The following is a 27,583-nucleotide window of genomic DNA, read 5'->3' on the forward strand; positions in this document are numbered from 1 at the left end:
TAATTACTTTGGAAAACATTATAATTATACTAAAAATAATAATCACTAAATTTTAGATCCTTTGGACTAAGTATACTGCTACTTGACTCATGGAGACCAAAGATAGAGGGATAGTGCCATATATACCAAAATAGTTTTAGCAACAACTTTTTGTAAAAGCAAAGACTATGACTAAAAATGTGGTATATGAGTATAATGGAATATTGGTGTGCCATAAGAAATTATGAAGATGGAGTCAGAAAAACCTTGAAACACTTGTATGAACTGGATTGGAGCAAAGAAAGCAAAACCAATGGAACAATGTATGATGAGCACAATAATGTAAGAACTTGGTTTTAGTTTAATTCCTGACATATGGTAGCTTTGTGACTATGGGCAGATTGCTTTTTATCTCAGTGACCTGGGCAACTCTCAAATATTATCAATAAATGACAGATGAATTGCTGATCTACAATTATGGAGATAGTTTCCATTCTAAGAATTCCGTACACTGATGAAATCATACATCTAAATATTATCATCATCAGTTTGAAATCACTTCTCTGTGTCTAATTATTAAAAGTTTAAAGCTATAATAGATGTGATAGATTGGACACCTATTTTATTGGACCCCTATTTTATTCCAATCAGTGTTAATCAGTTTGATAAGAAGTTCTGATACTAGGGCTTAGAGTTGTGAAATGCAGATTGTTAATTCATTTGCTTAATCATAGGAAGCTAAGTAGAGAATCTCCACCCTTGTTTTTCCTTGTTATGGTGACTAGGCCCAAGGTGACTCAATTACATGCATTAGATTTATCATTGTTATTAACAATGTTGCTTAACATGCTCCTCTGGAAGGGCATTATATCTCACTTTGTTCCCCTTCTGCTCCTGGTTTTTTTAAAGAATGTTTTCAATTTCCCTGGAAAGTTGCATTTCATTTCTTGTTTTAACTTTTCTGTTTTTACTCCTCTCAGTTTAAACAGGAGAGCAGAGCACAGGAAATTAATGTTCCATGGTATCTTCAGATCAGTTCAGATAGATCAGTCCCTGCTCAGGACAACAAAGACTACACCAATAAATTGCTTGCTAATTCAAGGAGGCAGAAAGCAAATACTTTCTGCAAGATGCCTCAGAATGTTTCCATTTTTGTAATAATATTGCTAACTGCCTATGAGTTCAGGGTGGAAAAGAATTCCAGATATCAATGACCAGTAAAGATAGTCCTCACAATTTTTTTCACAAAGTCCACTTTTAAAGATATTGAAGTCACTATGTATTTTTTTTATGGCAGGCAATGCGGGTTAAGTGACTTGCCCAGGGTCACACAGCTAGAATGTGTCAGGGGTCTGAAGCCGGATTTGAACTCAGGTCCTCCTGAATCCAGGGCCAGTGCTTTATCCACTGCACCACTTAGCTGCCCCATGACTACGTATTCTTTTAAAAATTATTTATTTTTAACATTTAAAAAAAATTTGAGTTTAACTTCTCTCCCTCCTGCCAGCCCCTCCTCCACCCACTGAGAAGGCAAGATGTATGTGAAATCATGTAAAACATTTCCATACTAGCCATCTTGGAAAACAAAAGCAAGAATAATAAAGATTTTTTTTTAAAAATTATACTTCAATTTGCACTTAGAATTCATCAGTACTCTCACTGGAAGTGGATAGCATTTTTCATCAAGAGTCTTTCAGAATTGTCTTGGATCAGAATAGCTATCTTTCACAGCTGATCATTGTTGCAATATTGCTGTTACTGAGTCACCAAGTATTCCTTAAGATGGCAAGACACATTCAATTGATATTGCTAGAAGCTTGTGCGGTAAATATGGTTAAATGCATTCTTAGGGCTCTCAGGAAGAAACTTGATCACACCAATGTCCAGTGTATTTATGCCATTAGCTGTAGCTGTGAGGCAAGAATTTTCCAGCAAAGTTCAAAGGGTGGTTGCTAAGGAACTGGGAAAGGCAATGTCATGCTACTGGGATCTAGTCATTGCAACAATTTGCTAGATAGACAGAAATGGCATTTTTGAGGGAAAAATTAAAGCACCTAATCAAACATTGCTCCTGGGGTACTGTGCAACTCAAATGAGATGATGAGTGGAAAGCCCTTTGCAAACCTTAAAACACTATATAAATGCCAGTTGATATTATTATTATTATTAGCCTACTTTTACCAGGCCACCTATCTGTTGATGGGTCTGTTCTCTGAACTCTCTTACTGCATTCCTCCTGAATTGAATCAGTGTTTTTAAAGCAATAGCGGGATGCTGGTAAATATTTAAGACAAGACTTTCCAGGGGGAAAACTGCATTCACATATAACTTTAAGTTTAATCTGCATTATTAACACTATCACAAGTCTAGATAATCAACAAAACAACAAATCAATCCCTAATTTGTAGGGATTGCTATTTCTGAGTTTCAAAGGCTCACATTGAAAATTTAATAGTTGACTCCCAAGCTAGTTAGAGGTGGTTCCAGCATACATTTAAAATACTCTCAAGTCAATTCCACCTACTTGACAATCTACCATAGAGCCAATACTAGAACCTAAATATTAGTGAGAGTTTTAAGGCTATGATTATACTGTTAGTAAGACATTGAAGTAGCTGATACAGTGAATAAAATCCTTAACATTTATGCTAGGAGGGAAGTTTTTGTAAACTTATACACATAGCAATATAAATGCCCCCTTGATGAAGTCGTCCCGAGCCTCTCCAGTTGGTATCGATCTTCTTCCCCTCATACCTCATTTTGCACCTCAATTAGCATAGTGATTGGCACATAGTGGGTGCCTAATATGTTAGTTAACTGAATTAATTAGTTTCTTAAATTTTTGTCCCCTTGGCTACTGCTATTATTCCTACATTACAGTCATTCTTTAAGGTAACTAGCTTATTAGATTATTGTTGTTTGTTTTCTCTCCCTATCTGACCTTCCTTTTCCACTCAAAGCTCCTTTGAATTGATTTCCAAGACTCCAAGTAAATACATTCTTACCAGCCTTTGTTAGATACACTCTATCGGTGTGCTATAATTCCTATGTCTGAATCCTATTCTCAGCATCCATCTTCTAATCCAGCTATTCATTTCCTAAACTTCCTTTTGCTTTAAAAAGCCTTGTCTTCAATTTTCAACATTGATGAAACCTCCATCTCTGCACCTGAGATCATTGTTCTCTTCCTTGACTGTAAACTTTAGAAATTTGTTCTAGATTCTTTCAAGCAGTATCACATATGCCCTTCACAATGTGATTCTCCTCTATCTTGAAATTTAAACTTGGGTCTTCGTCCTTTGAGGTTCAACTAAAGCACTTTCTCCTATTACAATTCTTTCAAGGTCTTAGTGTTCTCTCTCTCTTCTAATGACCTTCTATTTATTTATCTATATGCATGTTGTTTCCCCTTTGTAAATAAGAATAATAATTTTAATAATTTTAAAAGTTAAATTTAACTTGATTTAAAATTTTAATATGTTAAGTCTCCTTGAAGACAAAGAGTGATCTTTTGTTTTTGCATTTGTAACTCCAGCACCTATCTTATGCCTTACACATAGTAGACACTTAATAAATGTTTGTTAAATTAAATTAAATTACCCTTTCCTAAGGCTATGCCTATACAAGTAAGTATGCTAACAGCTATGCAGAATGAAATCATGTGCTCAATGCTTATGAATTCTTGGACATAGATGGGTAATAACTACACTGAATGCTTATGCCCCAAACTGCTTTGAACTACAAATCTCAGTTGATATTGTGTCACTTCCACTAGAAGCTTTAATTTAAGCAAATTTATTTGACCTATTTCTTCTGATCACATCATACAATAAACTACATGCCATCCCAAAGCACTCTATCATTGCATCATCAATTTAGAGCTAGGAGGGATCTCAGGTACCATGTAATCCAACCCCATCATTTTATAGATCAGGAAAATTTAAATGATTTGCTCAATGTCACACAGTTAATAAATAGCAGATAAAGGATTTGAACAAAGGTGTTCCAAGGAAATTTTCCTTCCTGGGTAATTCAAGCTATTCAGATTCCATCAACATGAGCTATTTGGTAATTCATGATGTCTTTATATAGAAGAAATCCTGTCATTATTTCAGAAGATGGTTGTCATGTTATTTTGGCCAGACTAAATGCCACACATCTGGGAATTTTTTCTTTGTGTTTTGTTTATTTTGAGTTCCTCTAATTATTTGCTGCAGTAATTTCTAACATGGGATTTTTAACCAGAGTAGATAACAACAACATTTTTTTTGGTCATGTTTAATGTCTACTTGTGACTTCCTTGCTTATTTACTGATCCTAACACAATAATTTTAAAGAGAGATCTCTCAACTTTTTATTTTGTACCTACTCCTTAAGGAATAATTTCTACTCGTTCCATTTCCTGATTTCTTAGCCTCATGGATATCTTGCTGAGTTCCTTTCTTTTTTCCTTGAAATTTCAAATGCAACAAGCCATTTTCTATCTTGCTATCCTGCTTTAAGAGTATATAACTAAACAGTCAACTTCTAAGTGTTGGAACCACTTTGGAGTTACAAATTTCCATCAAATGTGGTGTCTCGGTTTGGCACAGAAGTTAGAAAATTGTCAAGCGACCACAGGATGACAAATTCTACCTCATCTTTCATAATCAGGATGTCACAACAATAAGACAAAAATAAGTAGTGCACAAAAGAATACTTTAGTCTGTAAAATACTCACAGCCTTGATAATACAAGATAATATAATATGGATGTAATTTACTTCCTGCAAATCCTGTAATTCAGGAAGCAGTGAGGACCACCAGAGATCTCAAGGGGAAAAAAAGTGTGAGGCCAGACAATGGTTGAATTCTCAACCAGCAGGGTGCACAAAATCCAGAAATTGAAAAACAGTCAAGAAATGAGTCTTTATTAAGTGTCTCCTATGTGCCAGGCACTGTGCTATATACTCAGTACAACACCAAAAATGAAACAATTCCTAAACTCGAAAAACTTGCAGTCTGATGGAGAGACAATATACACATACATACACATATATAATATGCATCTATAAATATGTGCATATGTATCTACATAAGTGTATATGTATACAGAATGAGTGTAAAGAGAGTTCAGGGAGGCAGGACACTAGCAGTTGAGGGGATCAAGAATAGCTTCATGGACAGGGTGGCAAATGAAGTACATCTTAGGAAAGCAAGGGAATAGGCATTTATATATTGCCTGCTATGTGCCAGGCACTGTGCCAAGAACTTTTTTTTTTTACAAATATCTGATTTGAAAAAAAACAAACAAACCCCCCCCAAAATATCTGATTTGATCTTCACAAGAACCCTAGGAGATAGGTGTTACTGTTATCTCCATTATATAGTTGAAGAAACTGAGGCAAACAAGTTAAGTGACTTGCTCACTGTCATACAGCTGTTATCTGATGCCAGATTTGAACTCAGGTGTTCCTGACTATAGGTTCAGCATTCTATCCACTGAACCAATAGCTGCATCTTAGAGGAAAAGAGAGATTTTTTTGAGCCACTAGTAAAGAGAAAGTGAATTTCAGGATGGCAAAGGCAAAACATGGAACTAAGACATGAAATATCATGGGTAAAGAAGAAAGAAGAAAGTTTGAATGGATCTCAGAGTATGGAAGTGGGAGTAATATAAACTGAAACTAGAAAGAAGTTAGAACCAGCTTGTAAATAGTTTTAAAAACTAAAACGGAGAGTTTTTATTTGATCCTAGAGGCAATAGGGAACTTTGGAGTTTCTAGAGTGGGGGAATGATAGTCAGATTTGCATTTAAGCAAAATTACATGGAAAGTTTTATGAAGGATAGAATGAAATGGAAAAAGATACCTGAGGTTGAAAGACTGATTAAGAAGCTATTGTAAATAACCTAGGAGAGAGGTGATGAAGGCCTGGAATGAACTAGTCTGAGTAGAGTTATAGGAATAGAAACAAGATATGGCAACTGTTTGGATATATTGGTTATGGAAGAGTGAGGAGTTGAAGATGATGCTTAGGCTGCAAAGCAGAAAGACTGGTAGAATGATGTCACAAGATTTGTTTAAAATAACCAGAGGTGACATCTTTGACAGAGCATATAAAATAATTTAAGAACCAAGAATAGAATGATAAAGTGCTCCATGGGCAACATTCACATCAAAAACCAAAAATATCAACAACAAAGCAATGATAAAATGGCTGAGTCATGCAGATTTGTTTATAGGATAGAGTTAATCACTTTTGTAAGCCTCCTCTGTAAAATGGAGTAATAATGTTTGTATGTCCTACCATATGGAATAGGTAATATGAGTTGTTATTGTTGTTGTTGTTTCAGGTTCTTTGCAAAGGTGATGACTGATAATATATTACTCTTTAGAGTTCTACAAAGTACTGAGAGCTTTATGGTCTTAAGGGTGACCTGGTTCCTTTAGAAGTTACTTGTGTTTATGATTAATATCTCTTAACTTATGCAATAGGGTTTTTTTTGCTTGACAATGCAAAAAAAAGTTTGCTGGGTGTGAGAGAATTGAAGGTGGGTCGGGGTTGTGCTCATAGGAACAATGTTTGGGTTGCTCATGAGGAGGTAGTTTGCAGTCAACATAGGTCAGCCACTCAGACTGTAATAAGAAATGGGCAGGCATTTAATCTGAAGGTCATGGTAACAAGATGACTATATGTAACTGTCCCACAGCAATGAGCCTAGGAACCATTCATTATATGCTGGCAGGAAAGCACACAAGGAAGAAAGATTATAACAAAGTGATAATCAACTATGTGACATCTAACAGGTGGGGTGAGATTACATCAAGAGAGACTAGAATATATAACACTGTAAGGTCAATATTAAGTCAGGGCACTTCTGATTTAGAGCAGAACTACTCTCTTAGGATGATAGGAAAGAAAGTTTAGTTAAATTACTATATGATTACTAACTGTGTGACTCTGGGAAAGTCACTTAACCCTCATTGCCCCGCAAAAAACAAAAACAAAACCAAAAAAACACAAATTAGTATATGTGACTACGTTTCTCCGCAGTTGCAGCCCATCACTCCTGGTGAGTCAAAGACTCACAAGAAGCATTTAACATACATTGTATCATTTGGTCAGAGGATTATAAATGGTTGCATAGTACTGCTGGTGGTACAAGTAGTAGCACTGCTGCTAAAACTACTACATAGTTGTACCTATCATCCAAAAGGTCACTGTGCCTCAGAAGAGTACATAAAAGGAAGAAAAGTTGCTTCCTTTAAAATCTGAAGTAGTACAAGTGGTTTTTGTTATTTTTTAAGATCACAAGGAAGACAAAAATAATTTTTAACATTTTAATCAAATATCAAATATTGTTTAATTTTAACAATTAAATATTTATTCATATTACATATTAAAAATAAATGCTTTATTAAATAAGAAAATTAATATTTTAAATGGAGAAAACAAAGAAAGTGAATCATTTAATATGATTGTCTACAAAAACATTTTATACAGGAGTCACAGAAGAATTCTTCTAAATTTTGCTTTAATTATGTCATGATGGTTGATTTATTTTTCATATAATGGTTAGATTTAGTCCTTTGAAAACTGCCTGCTCATATCCTTTGGTCATTTGTCTATTGTGGAATGGTTCATTGAATATGAAATATGAGTTAGTTCCTTATCAGAGAAACTTTTATCAAATATTTTTTCAATTATTTTTTCCTATCTCATTCATATTTTATTAATTTTGTTTGTATGAAAACTTTTTTTTCATTTTATATGATCAAAATTGTCCAATTTACCTTCTACAATCCTCTTTGTCTCTTGTTTAATCATAAACTCTTCTTCTATCCATAGATCAGAAAGGTAAATTTCTTCCTTGCTGCTGCAACTTGTTTATGATGTCATCTTTCATGTGTAATGTGGTGTTAATTTTAAAGCCAAGTGAAGATAACACTAAAAAAGTATCAATCAATTTCGCAAACATAGAAAACAAAAACTATTATTTAAAATATTAGCCAATAAATAGATCCAAAAATATTAAATAAGTAAATTAATAAAATATTGAGAAAATATTCATTCTCATCAAATAATATTTATACTGTACATGAAATTATATCAGAAAAATTAACATAAAACAATAAGCCAACAAATCATACATTATATCAACATATGTAGAAAAGGTGTTTCATAAAAATCCAACTATGCCTCATGATTTCTAAAAAACATTGAAAAAAATACATATTGAAGATTTTTTCCTCAGCACAATACAAATAATCTAATTTAATCCAAGATACAACATAGTTGTCAGTAAGAAAATGTTAGAAGCATTTCTGCTAAAAAACAGGTTAAAAATAAGAATGTTCACTCTAATCATTTTTATTTGACATTGCATTAGAAATTCTAGCAATTATAGTAAACCAGAAGAAAAAGCACTAGGGGGGTAAATTTTGGAAATTAAAAATCTAAAACATCATTATTTTAATATGATTCAATAGTACATCCCAAAACTATAAAAACCTATATGAAAAAAGAATGAATGGACATAAAAATTAGTTCAGAAATACTCCAAAATATTAATTCTTCCAAATCATCTGCTTACTAATAACAAATGTCAATAAGATATGATAAACTCCATTTATAATAACAATAAAATATCAAATATTTGGAAAATAACCTACATAAAAATATATAAGCCTTTCTTATGCAAAATAAGCTATAATAATCAAATCAGATAAAATAGTTTAAAAGACATTTAATGTTTATGGTTCATATAAATATTAGTAAAAATAGCAATACTCCTCAAATTTCTTTGTGTAATTAATGCAACAACAAACAAAATTCCCATAAGCATCGAGATAAAATTGTAATGGCACTTATGCGGAAAAATATGTAGGCAAGAACAAGAAAGGTCATAGTAAAAAGAAAAGCTAATAAAGGTTGTTACACTCCTAGACTTTAAAACCTGTTACAAAGAAGTTATCATCAAAACCACCTAATGCTCAGAAAAATATAGATAAATAGAATAGTTATACCAAACAACCAATTAAATGTATACAAAATATAAGCTTTTGATAAATCTATTTTAAAAACTGAGGAAAGGATTCCCTATTTTGTAAATGTACTTAAGACAATTAGTTGCCAATTGAAGGGAAGAGATCATAGACTCACAACTTACCCTTACAGCAAATTCCAGTTGCTTGAGAGACTTTTTAAAACCTATAAAACAGAGGGAAGAAAATGGAAGGGAGTATTTATTGGGAAAGGGAGATTTTTTTTTTTTAATTCAGCAGAGGATTGCTTGATTACATGAACTTTTAAAAAAATCTGTAAAGTTAAAACAGAATTAAAATAAGACAAGTCAATAAAAATATATTAAGGAAATAAGTATGAAAAATATGGAAAAATATTGACTTTTAAAATATATGAGGAACTATTAAAATTCACTGCAGTAATTCTCAAAAGAATGTCTAAGGACAAGTTTCAGAAGATAAAGTGGTTTTTACTACACACTTTAAAAAAAGTTCATCATCCTTACTCTTAATCAAATTGACATAAATTCAAGTAACATTGCAGTGTCATCTTATACCCATAAAACTGGAAAAAGTAACTTAAAAGAATGAAAGTCAGAGTTGATGGAATTGTGAAGGAACAGGCACATTCATTCATTGCAGGTAGAATTGCAACTTTGTAGTATATTTTATCCTTTTTTTTTTTTTTTTGGTGAGGTGATGAAGGTTAAGTAACTTGCTCAGGGTCACACAGCTAGTAAATGTCAAGTGTCTGAGGCCAGATTTGAACTCAGGTCCTCCTGAATTCAGGGCCACTGGTTTATCCACTGTTTTACCTAGTAGAATATTTTTACGAGGAATATACAATAAAAGCTATAGAAATAGCCACATCATTTAACCTGATAAGTTCCATTCTTTAAACTAATTTATGAAAGTGTGATTTTCTTTTTTTAAGAGGTAACCATTCAAACACCATTATATGCAATTGCAAGGGGGAAAATGGAAATTACCTAAATATCAATAGAGGACTAATCAAATAAACTTGTGGTACATGAATGCAATGGAATACTAGAATGCAATTTAGACTGACCAGTAGAGATGGGGAGCCAAGATGACAGAGAGAAGCCAGGAAATTGCCTGAGGTCTCCTCAGTATCCCTGGGAAACAACATTAAATTAAGCCTCTTAATGGAATCTGGAGTTACAGAACCTACAAAAAAGAGTGAAACAATCTTCCAGCTTAAGATAACTAAGAAGGACTTCAGGAAAGGTCTGTCTCACTTGGGTAAAAGGAGAGCAAAGTGTAGAGGGTATCTGGATTAGCAATCGGGAGCCTCCTAGCCACAGCACACATTAGCACCTGAGGCCTCTCAGCTCTGGCTAAATAGGCTAGTGGCACAGAAGGACAGTTGTAAGGCTTCCAGCCCCAAGGTAGCAGGCAAACTCCAAAGTGCAATATCCCCTACACAATATGCTTGATTAGGCCAAGCCATTCCAGTGCAGTGAGCTAGCTGCAAGCTCCTTAAGGCTTCTGAACAGAAAACCAGTGAACAGGCCCCTCGCCCCAGCACAATAAGCTTGAGACACTGTCCCCTGTGCCCCAGGAAGAGAGTTCAACTTTAAAAGTCACAAAATAGACTAAAATGTGAGTAAGAAACAGAAAAGAACCTTCACCATTGAAAGCTGCTACAGTGACAGGGAAGACCAAAACATACATTCAGAAGAAGACAATACTGTCAAAATGGCTATATAAGAAGCCTCAAAAGGGAATATGAATTGGTCTGAAGACCAAAAAGCTTTCTTGAAAGAACTCAAAAAGGATTTAAAAAATTAAATTAAAGAAGTGAAAGAAAAATGGGAATAGAGATGATAGATATAAGAGTTATAGAAGAGAACTATGAAAAAGGAGTCAACAGCTTGGAAAAAGAAGCACAAAATTTGACTGAAGAAAACAATTCCTTAAAAAATACAATTGGCCAAATGGAAAAAAAATCCAATGAAGAATACAACTCCTTAAAAACTAGAATTGGTCAAATAGAAAAGGAGGTGCAAATGCTAACTGAAGAAAATAATCCCTTAAAAATTAGAATTGGGCAGGTGGAAGCTAATGACTCTATGAGACATCAGGAATCAGTCAAACAGAATCAAAAGAATGAAAAAATAGATGAAAATGTCAAATACCTGATAAAAAAACTGACATGAAAAATAGATCCAGGAGAGATAATGTAAGAATTATTGGACTCCCTGAAAACCATGATTTAAAAAAGGGCCTGGAAAGCATATTTAAGAAAATTATAAAGAGAAACTGCTCTGATATCCTACAACTAGAAGGTAAAATAATTGTTGAAATAATCTACTGATCACCTCCTGAAAGAGATCCCCAAATGAAAACTTTGTAGTCAAATTCTAGAATTATGAGGTGAAGGAGAAAATACTGTAAACAAGAAGAGACAGATTTTTATACATTAAAACAATCAATCAAGTAAGGCCAAATGATTAAAAGGAAACAATATATTAGGTAATCTTATTTCTAATTGGATAAAAGATTAGAAACGTTCCAAATGGAAGAGTGGGGAGTGAAAAGGTTCAATTCCCTGAATTCAGAAAAAGAGGTGTCTCACTTGTCCCAGGTGTCTGTAAACAATCGAAGGAACATGGAAATCTTAACTGATTGATCAGTATGAGGCAAGTTTCTGGAGAAGACATATGGATTGCTTGGGATGTGCAACTGTGAAACAACTCCTTGCCTCAATTTTTGTATCTGACTGGGTTTCCAGTCAAAATAACTGAGGTCCCCAGTTAAGGGTCTCTAAACAGCAGGTAGAAGTGGTTCAGTTTCCCAGTCACACAGTAAACAAACTATACAATAAGGTTTTCTCCTGTTTCCCACAATTGGATGAAGTTTTCTCACAGGACAGAATTTGGACCCAGACCCATAGTTGAATAGAAATTAATCAAATCAAAATTAAGTCAAAAGATGGAGTAAATGTGGTTCATTCAATTCCCACAATTAACCACTTACTATTTTAATCCCTTCAATTCCCTAAATTTTCTCCTTTTTGATTTATGAGGGAGGGGGCAACCCATTCACACCACCCCCCCCATGAATCACTTATCTATAAGCCAAATCTATATAGTTTTTCATATAATCATCATCAAAATTGCATGAATAAGGTCATAGATCAAAGTACTTAAAGAACTCACCACGGACTAATTTTTAAAAATGTGTTCTTTTTGCTGGGTGATTGGGGTTAAGTGACTTGCCCAGGGTCACACAGCTAGTAAGTGCCATGTGTCTGAGGCCAGATTTGAACTCAGGTCCACCTGAATCCAAGGCTGGTGTTTTATCCACTGTGCCACCTAGCTGCCCCTACAATGGACTAATTTCAAGAAGGGAGATTTACATGTCACCAAGAAAACTTAAATGTAAATATAAAAATTATGAAACAAAAGGCCAAAGTAATACAATAATGATGATTAATATTAACTAACATTGTCTCTTTGTATCCTAGTAACCCACTCCCAATGTCCATTTAATTAACACATTTTGTTTTGCTTTGTTTTGGTTTTTTGGTGAGGTAATTGGGGTTAAGTGACTTGCCCAGGGTCACACAGTTAGTAAGTATCAAGTGTCTGAGGCTGGATTTGAACTCAGGTCCTCCTGACTCCAGGGCTGGTGCTCTATCCACTGCACCACCTAGCTGCCCCTGAACCCAATTTGATTTAGTTCCCTATATATTTTAGAAATAAGGCCTTTATCAGAAATACTGGCTATAAAAATTGTTTCCCAGCTTCCTGCTTCCCTTCTAATTTTGGCTGCATTGCTTCTATTTGTATAAAACCTTTTAAATTTAATATAATCAAAATCATCCATGTTGGATTCCATAATATTCTCTATCTCTTGTTCAGTAAAAAATTCTTCTCCTCTCCATAGATCTGAGAGGTAAACTATTCCTTCCTTTCCTAATTTACCTGGGGTATCACCCTTTATGTCCAAATCATGTACCCATTTTGACCTTATTTTGGTATATGGTTTAAGATGTTGGTCTATGCCTTGTTTCTGCCATACTATCTTCCAGTTTCCCCAGCAGTTTTTTGTCAAATAGTGAGTTTTTATCTAGGAAGCTGGAGTCTTTCGGTTTATCAAACAGTAAATTACTAAAGTTATTTACTGGCAGCAAAACCCACAAAAGGATGGGGTGAGATTATTTTCCAGACAAAGATGGCTTTGAAGGACAGCAGGAGGGGTCTGCTGTGCTGAGGTAGGAATGGAACCCAACCCTGAGGTCGAGCCAACACAGATCCAGCCCCAGGTAGAGTGCATCAGAGAAAAAGACTTCCAGGGCTTCTGAATCAGCTGCAGTGCCAGCATCTTATGGAACTAAACTTACAGTCTGGTGAGAGGGCTGAGTGGTTGTCCAGGAGGAGAATACAGGGGTCCCTGCTGATTCTGAGGCAGAACTCATTGTTTTTTACCCCCGGAACCAGGAAGCAGCCTTGAGTGGCAGTGGCTCAGGTGGGAGAAGGGTGCAGGCTCACTGGAGATATTAATCCAGCAAAACAAAACTTCTATTTTCTTGTTGAAGAGCATGTAGGCCTGGGACTATTTTCAGATTAGAGCACAGGCCAGATGAGTGCAAAACATACCTCTCCTTAAACTCTTCCACCTGGCACCCCCTGAAACTTTGGACAGTGCAGCCTGGAAGCAGTGCCCCACTTTAAGAAGAAGTAAACTCAAGTAAGCAAGATGAGCAGACAGAGAAAGATGTGGACCACAGAAAATTCTTTAGTGACAAGGAAGATTGAGGTGCACCCTCAGAAGTGGATAGCAAATTCAGGGCTCTTACATCCAAAGCTTCCAAGGAAAATATGAATTGGTTTCAGGCCATAGAGGCACTCAAAAAGGACTTTGAAAACTAAGATAGGTAGAGGGAAAAAATGGAAAAGAAATGAGAATGATGCAAGAGCATCATGAAAAAAATTAACAGCTTGAAAAGCCAAATGGAAAAACTTTCTGAAGAAAATGATTACCTAAGAATTAGGACTGAAGCTGGGACTTTATGAGAAATCCAACTCAATAAAGCAAATCCAAATGAATTTTTAAAAGGGCAATATGAAATATCTTCTTGGAAAATCAGCTGACTTAGAAAATAAATCCAGGAAAGCTAATTTGAAAATTATTGGACTACCTGAAAACCATGATCAAAAGAATAGCTTAGACATCATCTTCCAAGAGACTGTCAGGGAAAATTGCCCTGATATTCTAGAAACAAAAGGTAAAATAGAAATTGAAAGAATACACCAATCAAGTCCTGAAAGATATCCCAAAAGAAAAAACCCCCAGGCAAATTATAGACAAATTCTAAAACTCCCAGGACAAGGACAGAATATTACAAGCAGCCAGAATGAAAAGATTCAAGTACTATGGAGCCACAGTCAGGATATCACAAGATCTAGCAGTTTCTATATTAAAGGATTAGAGGGCATGGAATATGCTATCCCAGAGGGCAAAGGAATTGGTATTACAACCAAAAATTATCTACCCAGCAAAACTGAGTATAATCTTTCAGGGGAAAAATGGGACTTCAGTGAAAAAGAGGACTGGGGTATTCATGATGAAAAGACCTGAACTGAATGGAAAATTTGACTTTCAAATACAAGACCCTAGAGAAACATAAAAAGGTAAACAGGAAAAAGAAATTAAGAGGGATGTTAAAAGGTCAAATTGCTTACATTCCTACATGGGAAGATGATACATCTAACTCATAAGAACTTTCTTGGCAGTAGGGCAGATGATAGGAATACATTTAGACAAAGGGCCCAGGGAGGAATTGATTATTAAGGGATGATATATATAAAGCATTTATTTTTTTATCTTTTTTGTGGGATGGTTGAGCTTGGGCAGCATGCCCAGGGTCAAGCTGTGGATGAGGGTCTTGTGTCTGAGGCCAGGTTTTGGCTTGGGTCCTCCTGGGTCCAGAGTGGGTGCTTTGTCCCCTGCCCCATGATGACATCTTTAGGGTAAAATTGAGGGATGAGAGGATTGCACTGGCAGGGGGGAAGGGGAGAGGTAGAATGGGGTGAAAATCCCACAGGAAAGCAGGAAAGGGTTTATGGAGTGAGGGGAGAGATGAGGTAGGAGGCTTAAACTCATCAGAATTGGCTCAAAGGTCTTAATTTAATCAGAGTTGGCTCAAGGAGGGAACAATATACACACTCAATTGGGTGGAGTAATCTATCTAAGCTGGGCAGTGAATGAGCCTTACATGCATCAAAACTGACTCAAAGACTAAGCTTAATCTCATCAGAGTTAGCTCAAAGAAGGAATAACATACACACTCAAATGCAGGAGGGTAGGAGAGGGAGGGAATAAGGAGGGAGGGGTGAAAGAAGGGAGGGAAGATTGGGGAAGGGGGCAGTCAGAAGCAAAACATTTTTTAGGAGGGATAAGGTGAAAGATGATAGAAAGTAGAGTAAATATCATAGGGGAGGGAATAGGATGGAGGGAAACAGTTAACAATAGTAACTGTGAAAAAAATTTTGAAGCAGAGGCAAGAGTAATGTAAGATGATGATGATTGATTAATGGATTGATGATGATTGGACCAAATGGGGACTGATTGATGACAATGAGGATGGATATATACCCTTCCACGGCAAAAGAAGCGAAGTCTTGAACTATGATGATGATTGTAATTTTTATTCAGCTTAAGTTTGTCTTCTTTAATCCCTCTATATTGTCTGTCAGTCCTTTCACCATACAAATGCTTTATAAGGTTACTAATTAAAGACAAAAGCAGATTAGCAAAATTATGAACAAAACGAGCATATCTGGAATTTAAAGGGCTTTCTAAGGTTGAGTCAGAAGCACAGCCAGGCTGGGGAAGGGCTGAGGCTGAAGCTGCAAAAGTAGAAGCTGCAAATGCAGGTAGAGAAAGCCGCGCGTGCGCATTAGATCTCTGGACTTCCCTGGCAGGGGAATCAAGGGGCTTGGCCATGGAAGATGTAGAAGGTGGGGTCTGGAGAGGAGGGGAGGGACCAGGGCAATTTGAATCAGACTTGATTTTGAACTCAGGCCTGGTTTCCCCTTCCCCCACTGCTAGGGGATTAAAGGCTTGTAGAGGCTGGGTTGTTGCCTCCAGGCATGCAAAATTAGAGAACCTCTTAGCATTAGAATTTGAAAAAAACACAGGAATCAGAGGTTTCTCTGAAAAGGCATGGAGTATATCTATATTCCCTTGTGTAAGCACCTTGCTGGCTCTTCTAACAAAAATTAAAAGAGAAAATCCACAAAAACAAAGCATTAACATGATCTTATCCCCCATTTGTCTGGCTAAACAGAGTAAAATCAGAAATAGGGTATTTAGGGAGTTGAAAAAAAATTTGAAAATTTAAAGGGACAAAACAGCCAGTACTTAGCAGTTTAAAGGGACAGGGTAGGGGAAATTTCTTACCCAACTGGAAGATCAGAAGACTGAGGTTCAGCTTTCCTCTTCGTGGTCAGTCATCTGTAAGGGCTAAAATTCTACCTAAACTATCTAAAATCTAATGAGTGGTCACCAATAAATTATAAGATTTAGCAAGAGTATTTAAGTGTTTAAGTATTTATTACAGAGCATTAGGATCAGGGAGAAAGGTAAAAATCTAACTATTTCCAAGAGACCCTATCATCTGACCTACCATGGCGAGGTCAGGAACCAAAAGGGAAAGAACCCTTCCGCCAGCTTCTGCTTCCTACTTCATGTCCCCCTCCCAGAAATGGGAGGCTCCTCAAGTTGATTGGCTGGTAGCCTTGATAGACAGTACCCACGAGCAAATGTCATTTCCTGATGCTAAGGACTTTGACCACATGGCTTGCCCTCAGAGGCCTTCACCTCATGGCAGAGCTTTTCTACAGTAAGTCTCCAACAGGTGGTGTCATTTCAATTGTTATAGTGGCTCATGGATTCCTCACTGCCCTAGACCTGCTCCCTGAGCTGTGATGGCTTGGCCCAGTTGTACCTATCCTGTTGGTGGTTCTCTACCTGGCAGTTTGTCATCTCAATTTGTGCTGCTGGGTCTCACAACTGGCCTGCTGTGCTACCATCCTTCTGAGCCAGAACCAAGGTCTCAGTTGCTGTGCTGTGGCCTCCTGCTGACTTGCCCAGACCCCATCCACACTGCACTGAGCTGTGCTGTACTGCGCTCCCCTTTTGCCCAAACGAGACTGATCTTTCCTGAATTCTTCTGAATTATCTCAAGTTGTATGGCATTTAAAATCTAATATGTGGTTGCCTTGTTTCCACCTACCCCCAGTGGGGGGGGGGGGGGCGAGGAGGGGAAACTAGCTAAGGTTTACTTATAAACTAGAAATGTCAGTAACAGTTTTTGGCATTAAGCATTTATTAAAGAGTAAAGATAATACATGGAGTACTGAAAGTAAAGCAAGAAAAGCCTATATCCTTTCCTCTCTCTCTGCCACCAACCCCAATTCCCAGAATGAAAAGGCAGACCCAGGGAGCCAGCCTCACCTCCTACTTCCTGTCCCCCTTCACCAGAAGGGGAGGTCCTTCAAACTGATTGGTTGAGGGTGGTCTCATGTTGATAGTCTACTGCCTCTGAGAACAACACCCCACTCAGGGCTGGTCAGGTGTGGTCTCTATTTAATCAACCTTAAGTAAGTTCTCAGTCAGATTCTCAGTCAGTCTCATCCAATTCAACCAATTCCAAATCAATCTTCAGGTGGTGCCCCTGGGCGTCTGCCAAATCTCATTATTTTCTCACATCCCCCCCCCCTCCCCATTTAATTAAGAAACAATTGTTTCCTTAATGAAGCAGTAACATTACAGATACTTATGACTAACAATGTAAAGGGAATGAAAAGAGAGAAAAGAAATTGAGTGACGCATTGACAGTAAACCAAAGGGGGCACTCCCCTTTAATAGGTGGACATTACAAACAAAGAAGAACTAAAGGGGGCACTCCCCTTTAGTAAATGGATATTACAAATAGTGTATGCAATGGGGAAAAGGAAAACAGGAAAATGTCCATTTTTAAGTCTTTGCAAGTCTTTTCTCAGATGATTCTTGGGATGTCCTCTGGGTGTAGTTGTAGAGTGAAAGTCTTTCAGGTGTTTTAGATACTGATAATCAGCTGGAAAGTTTCCTACAAAATTGATCTTAACACAACTTTAAATAGCTTTGCCAATAACCAAATCAAACTATGAGAGTTCTCAAATCCCATTATTTTCTCACAGTTGGAAGATTGTGTCTCTGTTTTTTGTAGGTTCTGTAGTTCCAGGATCTGTTTAGAGGCTTGATTTAATGTTGTTTTTTAGGCAAACTTAAGAGACCTCAAGCAACTTCCTGGCTTCTCTCCACCATCTTGGCTCTGCCAAGGTTTTTGTTAAAAGCAGGAATCACAGGAATTAAAACTGTAGTGTTAAATTATTTATTTTCTATATCTGTGTACCTACTGCATTTACCCTCCTCAACCCTCCCTCTTTCCTCCCCTCCCCTCATGTATTTTACTTGAGGGTCAGGGATGTTGCTTTTGGTTTTGTCTTTGCTTAGTCAAGCTGATGGTGTCCCTCATTCCACAGGCAGGATATATACCCTGGTGGCCCCATGGTTACCCTAGAAGTTATGAACATTCATCATTCATGGGGGGAAAAACAGAATTCTCTGTGGCTGTCAGAGAGTGAGTGACCCTAATTCCCTATCTAGAAGGTATGGAGCATTAGAATTTCTTCATTCAGAAATTAGTTATTGAGTCCATATCTCTTGCAAACACTACTTCTTCCCTGAACTTGTTATATTTCTGATCCCTGGTCATAAAATCTTGCCATAATAAAATCAACTCTTTATAAAGATTAACAAACATATATAGCATCTCCTTTGGTTGGAACAATGAAGGGACCCTTCCTTCAACTTCAAAGCAAGTGCTGATATTGTCCATCTGTTTCCTGTGCCATAAAGACACTTTTGATTGTCTGACTGCTTTCTTTGTCATGTTATTTATTCAGTCATTTTCAGTCATGTCCAACTCCTCATGACCTCATTTGGGGTTTTCTTGGCAAAGATACTGGAGTGGTTTGTCATTTCCTTCTCTTACTCCTTTTACAGCCTGAGGCAAACAGAACTTAAGTGATTTACATAAGGTCACACAGCTAGTAAGTGTCTGAGCCTAGATCTGAACTCAGGAAGATTAGTTTTCCTGAATCCAGGCCTGACACTCTATCCCCACTGCACCCCCTAACTGCCCCATCCTTTGCCATGAGGATACTTTTAATTGGCTGCTGAGCCTGAACTCAGTGGATATGCAGAAGAAGGAACATCTGCCCATCAAGCCTTTCTTTCTTGCCCACCTTGAGGGGTAAAGATGACTCTGAGCTCTGAAGGGAGGACAGAGGAATGCTCTTTTTCCACCAAGTCACATAGGGCCTCACAGGCAACATGAAATCTGAGATAAAGAAATCTCCTATTTGTGTCTTCCTTCCTTTGGTAAAAGACCTTGTAAGACCATGAAAGGCAGTTGGCATATCTCTACCACTTCTGGGCACATAAACAGTGCACTACCAGCTTTTGAAACAACTGTAGCAATGTCATTGGCTGAATCAGCATCAGTCTGGCCAAGAAAGGAAAAGAAAGATGTTCCCTAAAAGGAAAAAAGTCCACTTGGTATTGATCAGGGGAAGTGAAATAGCTAATGAGCAACCCCATTGCAAATGTCCCAATGAAGCATTCATACTCCCTCTCAATCGATTAAAATCATTCTATGATTCTTTATTGCTTTGTGTTCCCTTTCTATGTGGAAATAAAACTGCATGTTCCATAACCGATTCATGTTTATACTCTGAGGATCTGACTACTTCCTCCCACTCCCTCCTCCCACCTATGGGGAAGACTTCTTAGACTAGAGCCAAAAATATAATTACTCCTCAGGAACCTAGGGTAGAGGTGAAATTGAAGCATCTGATTGTTCGATTAAGGAGAAAGACAAGCCCAAAGCAATGAACCCAAGACAAACTTGAAGGGAAAATAAAGGGTGGCAAAATTTGCCAGGCCCTTTGACCTTAATCTAGCAGTGCCTGGCTGGCTACAACATTAGACATGTTTAACTGTAGACATTGATTTGGCTCTTGGCAGAATAATAATAGTAACAATATAATGCATAATAAAACATCTTGAAAGTGCTTGCCAGCTATCTCTCCCAGACACAGGCAATCCCTAGACAATGCCTAAGTGGCTTAGACCCAGAAGTTCCAGGGAAAACATAAGTTTAAGTTTGTTTACTTGGCTAAAGCATTTCTCCTTTGAACAAGCAGAAATGTGTTGACGATTCAATCCAGTTTCCAGTTGGTGATCATCTCATGCTTGCAATCTTTGAATGAAAGCACTGAAACTTTGAATTCTTGGAGAATGAGCATCTTGCTTCTTCCCCTAGTATGAAGACATAGCATTGGAATCCAAAGCACTTGGGAAATCAAAAGCTCCAGGGACTACTCTTTGAAGAGCCCATTGAAGAGCAGGGTGAGAAGACTCAACAGTTGGCCCTCAACAGTTGACGCCAGAATCCATTCTTGATCTTGATTGTGAGACTCCTCTGCTAAAAGTGCATTTCATCATACTTCATCTGACAAATTTCTTCTCTTGCCACTCTCTTCTTGCCCCACTGCTCCTTGACGTACAAGAAACAGATACCACAGAAAGGGTTTATAGTATACATTTCTATACTAGGAGGACCTTACACATAGTAGACACAATTAAAATGCCTGTTGAATTGAATTAATTTGAATCATTTAATTGAATTTTAAAGTTTCTTATGAAACTAAATTCAGTGCAGCAGAAGTTAACATTTTGGGGCAAAGTTATTGATGGAACAATCCCTGTAGTGAAGGTAGTTCCTTTGTTAAGAAACTAATGCTCGGGCAGCTAGATGGCGCAGTGGTTAAATCACTGGCCCTGGATTCAGGAGTACCTGAGTTCAAATCCGGCCTCAGAAACTTGACCCCAAAAAAGAAAGAAACTAATGCTCAGACTAGTTAATCCCTGCCCCAAACCTGTTGGCAGTCAAATAGTCTTATTGACTTCCAGGGGCTCATTACCAAAAGAAAGAAAAGTAACTGTTAAATGAGTATTAAATGTTTATTTCTGTGATGGTATCTGGATTCAAATAACCCAAACTAATATAAATAATATTAACAATCGATATTTATGTAGTACTTTAAGGTTTGTCATGTGCTTCTTATTTGATACAGCCCCATGAGATAGATACTACTTGAATTATCTCCATTTTTCAGAGACAACTAAGGCTCAGAGAAATAAAATGACTTGGCTCTGCCAAGGAAGTACCGGAGAGAAGGCTTGACCTAGTCTCTACTGAACTCAAGCCCAACACTCTTTTATGTGCTCTAAACAATTAGATCACCCCACCTCATCTAAAAAGAATTTTATGTTTATAACATTTCTCCTAAAGACCTCCAGGTACTTCGATGAGTATTTGTAGCTGAAGGAATATTAAACAGCACAACACCCCTGTGAGGAAGGTAAAATGGGATTACTTACTTGAAAACTTCATTTAAAATTTATTGCTAGTTAACATAAATACACCATAGAGCTCATGATTTTATTTGCCACTGGCTTCCTTTAGAGTGTGAAGCACATAATCAGGACAAAGAAAAAAGTTTTCTCTTAGAACTAAATTACTTTTCTTTGTATCAAGGGATTCTGGAGACAGTCTATCAAAATGAGAGTTAGTGATCAAAAGATAATGTAGGGGAGTGATCAGGGGAGTTCCCTGACAAACTTGGTGATCTTATAGAGTAGTAAGAATGTGCTTGGGTCTTTAATAGTATTTCATCCATTGGGGATGAATTGAATTCATTGGTTAGTCTATTATGGACCAGAGCCAATCTCCTGTGGTGGGACTATAAAAAGGGTACACAACTGCAGAATCAGCCTTTCCCTTTTTGCTTATCTTCCAGAGAGATCCTGAGAGAGCAGCAAAGCTGAATGAACATAGATCCTGACTGGGGGGCAAGGGAACTGGATATGTTGAAGGAGATAGAGGGACAGAGATGAAGTCAATGAATTCACACTACCCTGCTGGAAAAGCTGATAGCTATTTTGAGTCAGGGAAACTTTATGACTGGAGAATTCCTGGAGAGTTCTGGACCCCAGCCTCCTGGATAGTATGTGGAGGGAGATTTCTTGAATATTGTCAAATTTCTGAATCCCAAGTTACTGTATAGAGAGAGGGGATTTTGTACAAGAAGACTCAGAAGGGAAGGAAGGAAGGAAGGAAGGAAGGAAGGAAGGAAGGAAGGAAGGAAGGAAGGAAGGAAGGAAGGAAGGAAGGAAGGAAGGAAGGAAGGAACTATGCTTCAATATGTATTCAAACTATCAGTTCTTTCTTGGGAAGCGGATAGCATATTTCATCATGAGCCCTTTGTGATTGTCTTAGATCAATTTGGAACTCAAATTTTAAAAAATCATTTAAAATTGTTTTAGCATGTAACATGGGGAAAATAAAAAAATAAAGAAAGGGGATTTCCAGGGCAGCACCACCCTATTGGGGAAAAGATACTCAAACTCATGGAACTCTATAAATGGAGAAGCACCAAGATAGGATTTGAGCCATTAAGTAGGGTAAACAAAAGACTTGGACTTTGCCCTCTGCTGTTTCCATGAGTTATTCAGAAAATACAAGTCTGATGGGAAAGGATTTACCTCCTTAGCAACATCAAGTTTGTTTTCCTTCCAGGAAGAATCCAAGTCCTTGGACTAGTACTAAAATGATAGACACCTGGATGTGTCCCTAAGGTATAAGTAGAATTCACCAGAATTATTCTGAGGTGCCTTTTTAGCAATTATAATCTGTTTCTCTTCTGAGAGGAGTCCAAACAACAGGGTATAGTGAGGAGTCTGAGGGATAACATGGTGCCTTCTGGAGGAAGTTGGGAAGAGAATTATATTGCTTGTGTATTGGCTATCATAAGTCCTGTGTATGTTTTCTGTATAGCCTGAGAGGTGAAATAAAGGCTGTTCTGTACCCAGTATTAATTCTTTATCCACTGCGCCTATTATTTTTTAATTTTTAATTAATTAATTTTATTTTTGGCAGGGCAATGAGGGTTAAGTGACCTGCCCAGGGTCACACAGCTACTAAATGTCTAGTGTCTGAAGTAGAATTTGAACTTAGGTCCTCCTGAATCCAGGGCCAGTGCTTTATCCACTGTGCCACCTAGCTGCACCCCCCCCCACCCCCCCTACCCCCAGTATTCATTCTTAACCTGAACACTCATTCAAGAACTGGGGATCCTTTCTACATCTGTGGAGATGTAGACATGAGCTATATTAAAGCTAAATTCTGAGGTTTTTAAGATGGAATTCTGGGTAAAGGAAAAATGAGCCAAAGAGACCTGATTTTTTGAGACATACTATAAAATAGAGCAATCAAATAGAAGGGAAGGACTACCTCAAGGTCAAATCTGGTCCACGTAAGCCAAGAGCATGAAGGCCCTGAACTGCAGGTTATAATAAGAAATTAGAAACTAAGGCATTGGAGGAAAGGCAGTGAGTTCTCAAACTCACGACATGATCACTCCAAAAAACATCCAAATAATACTATAGGATAATGCCTGGAGCAGCAAAACCCACAGAAGAATATGCTGAAATCATCTAAGCAAGAACAGCTTGGAAGGTCAGAAGGAGGTAGCTGCTGTGCTGAGACAGTAGTGGAGTCCAACCCCATAGTCACTCTGACACAGATCCAGTCCCAGGAAGGCCTCACCAGAAAGGGAGATCCCCAGAGTCTCTGAATCAGTTGAAGTGCCAGTGTTATCTGGAACTAATCTGATAGTCTGGTGAGAGGGCTGAGCCCTTGGCAGGGGGGAGACTACAGAGGTCTATGCTGGTGCTGAGGCAGAACTTAGGTTTTTCACCCCTGCTGGGAACCAGGAGGTAGGCTTGAGTAGCAGTGGCCCAGGTCAGGGAGGGGCACAGGCTCGTCAGAGCTAACAACCACAATACACAAAGCTGGTTGATTAGCAAGTTGGTCTGGTGTCATGTATGGACCAGGGAACAGGCCAGGTGAGTGAAGAACCTGATCCTCCTTAAATCATACAACCTGGGACTTCTGAAGCTTGGGATACTGCAGCCTGGAAATAGTGCCCCACTTTAAGGAGCTAAAAGTCAAGAAAAAGAAAGGAAAGATGAGCAGACAGAGAAAGGTGAGGACCATAGAAAGTTTCTTTAGTGACAAGGAAGATGGAGGTACACCCTCAGGGGAAGATGTCAATGTCAGGGCCCCTATATCTAAAGCTTCCAAGAAAAATATGAATTGGTCTCAGGCCACAGAGGTGCTCAAAAAGGACTTTGAAGATAAAATTAGAGAGGTAGAGGAAAAAACAGAAAGAGAAATGAGGGTAATGGAGGAAAGACATGAGAAAAAAGTCAACAACTTGAAAAGCCAAATGGAAAATCTCTCTGATGAAAATAATTGCCTGTGAATGAGGATTGAACAAATGGAAGCCAGCGACTTTATGAGAAACAAAGACACAACAAAGCAAATACAAATGAATAAAAAAATAGAAGGCAATGTGAAATATCTTCTGGGAAAAACTTCTGACCTGGAAAATAGGTCCAGGAGACATAATTTGAAAATTATTGGTCTACCTGAAAACCATGATCAAGGAAAGAGCTTAGACATCATCTTCCAAGATATTCTCAGGGAAAATTGCCCTGAAATTCTAGAAGCAGAAGCTAAAATAGAAATTGAAAGAATCCACCAATCACACCCAGAAAGAGATCCCAAAAAGAAAATTCCCAGGAATATTATAGCCAAATTCCAGAGCTCTCAGGTCAAGGAGAAAATATTGCAAGCTGCCAAAAAGAAAGAATTCAAGTACTGTGGAGCCCCAGTCAGGATAGCACAAGATCTAGTAACTTCTACAGTAAAGGAATGGAGGGCATGGAATATGATATTCCAGAGGGCAAAGGAATTGGGATTACAACCAATAATCACCTACCCAGCAAAACTGATAATCTTTCAGAGGAAAAAATGGGACTTTAATGAAAAAGAGGACTTTCAGGTATTCATGATGAAAATACCTGAACTGAATGGCAAATTTGACTTTCAAATACAAGATCCTAGAGAACCATAAAAAATTGGAGCTGGGGGACATACCTGGGGTCGTACAGTGGGTGACTGTCTTGTGTCTGGGGCCAGGTTTTGGCTGGGATCCTCCTGGGTCCAGGATGGATGCTTTGTCCACTGTGTCACCTAGCTGCCCTATGATGACATCTTTAGGGTTAAATCGAGGGGTGACTGGAATGCACTGGGTGAGGGGGAAGGGCAGAGGTGAAATCCTACATGAAAGAAACAGGAAAAGGCTTATGGAATGGGGGAAGAGATCGGGGAGGAGCAGGGCAGTAAATGAAGTTTACAATCATCAGAAAAGGCTCAAAGACCTTAAACTCATCAGAGTTGCCTCAAGGAGGAACTAACACACACACCCAACTGGGTAGAGTAATCTATTTAATCTGGGCAGTAAATGAGCCTAACACTCATCAAAATTGGCTCAAAGACCTCAATCTCATTAGAATTGGCTGAAGGAGGGAATAACATACACACTCAATTGGGTGGAGTAATCTCTATAACCCTGCAGGAAAATAGGAGGGGAAGGGGATAAAGAAAGAGGGGCAAAAGAAGGGAGGGCAGATTGGGGGACAGAAGCAAATCCCTTTTGAAGAGGGATAGGGTGAAAGAAGATGGATAATAGAATAAATATCATGGGGAAGGGAATAGGATGGAAGGGAAACAGTTAACAATAGGAATCATGAAAAAGAGAAAAGGGGGAAAAATTGTACAAAAAATACTTATAGCAACTTTGTGCTGGCTAAGAATTGAGAATCAAGAGAATGTCCATCAATTGAGGAATGACAGAAGAAGCTGTTTTTTATGATTGTGGTGGAATGATATTGTGCTATAGGAAATGACAAACAGGATGATCCCAGAAAAACCTGGAAAAACTCATGAACTGATGTATAGTGAAGTGAGCAGAGCTGAAAGGACATTGTGCATAGTGACAGCAGTATTGTTTAGTGAGCAATTGTGAATGACTTAATTATTCTCAGCAATGCAATGATCCAAGACAACCCCCAAGGGACTAATGACAAAGCTTACTATCCACCCCCTTAGAAAGAACTGATAAAAAGAACACTTGTGGATTGTACATATATAACCTGGTTGTGGTCTTTTGGAGGGGGCAGGATAGGGAGGGAGGGAGCGAGAAAAATTTGGAACTCCAAATCTTATGAAAATAAATGTTGAAAACTAGAATGTTGTAACTAGAAAAAATAAAATAAATGTTTGTTGCTAAAAATTTTTTTTTAAATAAAAAAATAAAGAAACTAAGGCATTATGTTACACAGAATAGTTTCTGCTGTGCTTGAACCATTTGTGTGAGCACAGCTCTCATTGACAGTTAGATGGCAGAGTGGCTGGAGTGCTGGCCCTGATGTCAGGAAAACCAAAGTACAAATCTAGCCTCAGATACTCCCTAGCTATGTGACCCTGAGCAAGTTACTGAACCCTGTTTGCCTCAGTTTCCTAATCTGCAAAATGAGCTAGAGAAGGAAATGTAAAAACACTCCAGTATCTCTGCCAAGAAAACCCTCAAAGAGGTTATGAAGAGTCAGACACAACTGAAAATGACTGAAAAACAACAAAAAAAATCTCATAATCTTTTTAAGCATCACAGTGGCATAACTGTAGATTCTCATTTCAGTGCCAGTTAGGTTTTTCAAGTTAAAACTAAGAGGGTTAAAGTTCATATAGTACAACTCCCTCATTTTACAGATCATGAAACTGAGGTTCAGAGAAGTAATTTACTTCTCTTGTCTTGGGTCTCACAGGTAGCCAAGGCAAAAGCTCATAATAAGTAGAGTTCCCTTAATAAAACATTGAATTGGGACACAGGAGAGAGGGAGTGGGGAAGCTCAAATAGAAGAGATAATAAGGTTCTAAATTCCCCTGGATTTAATGGAAACCTCTTAAAATCCATCAAGAACACAATTTTAGGAGCAGGATGGGATAATGTCCAAGGGCCTCCAACCTGTAGGTCTCATCTGTAACTTCCCAATTTGGAGTCACACATTTGGGTTAGGAGATAACCCATGCAGTTAGTTAACAAGCTGTTTACTAACTCTTGCTACCTGTACCCTATTTCTAAAGGACAACAAATGGTACTACCGAGGCCATTCCCCAATAATTATACTAATGTAGTTCAAACGTACTTTGGCTTAATCTTTACAAGGATCTTCACTGTCCACAAGTTACCATGTAACTTTGTTTCCAAGTGGTTGTCTTCTCTCCACCAAAATGGAGACAAATAACTTCATCTGCATGCTCCCACAGGTCAAATTAATGACAAATCAGTAGTAGTCTAACATTTTTGTGACACTTAGAGTTCAAATAAAACAGCCTAGATAAAGAACCCCAAAAGAACATATAAAGAGTTGTTTCATAGAAGAAAGATTAGATGTTTTAGTTAGTCCCAGAGGGCAGAAGTAGGAACAATGGATAGAAGCTTCAGAAACTTAGGTTTCAGCTTGATATATAGACAACTCTCAAAACAATTA

This window comes from Dromiciops gliroides, chromosome 1 (assembly GCF_019393635.1).
Source record: "Dromiciops gliroides isolate mDroGli1 chromosome 1, mDroGli1.pri, whole genome shotgun sequence".
In the NCBI taxonomy this organism is placed as follows: domain Eukaryota; kingdom Metazoa; phylum Chordata; class Mammalia; order Microbiotheria; family Microbiotheriidae; genus Dromiciops; species Dromiciops gliroides.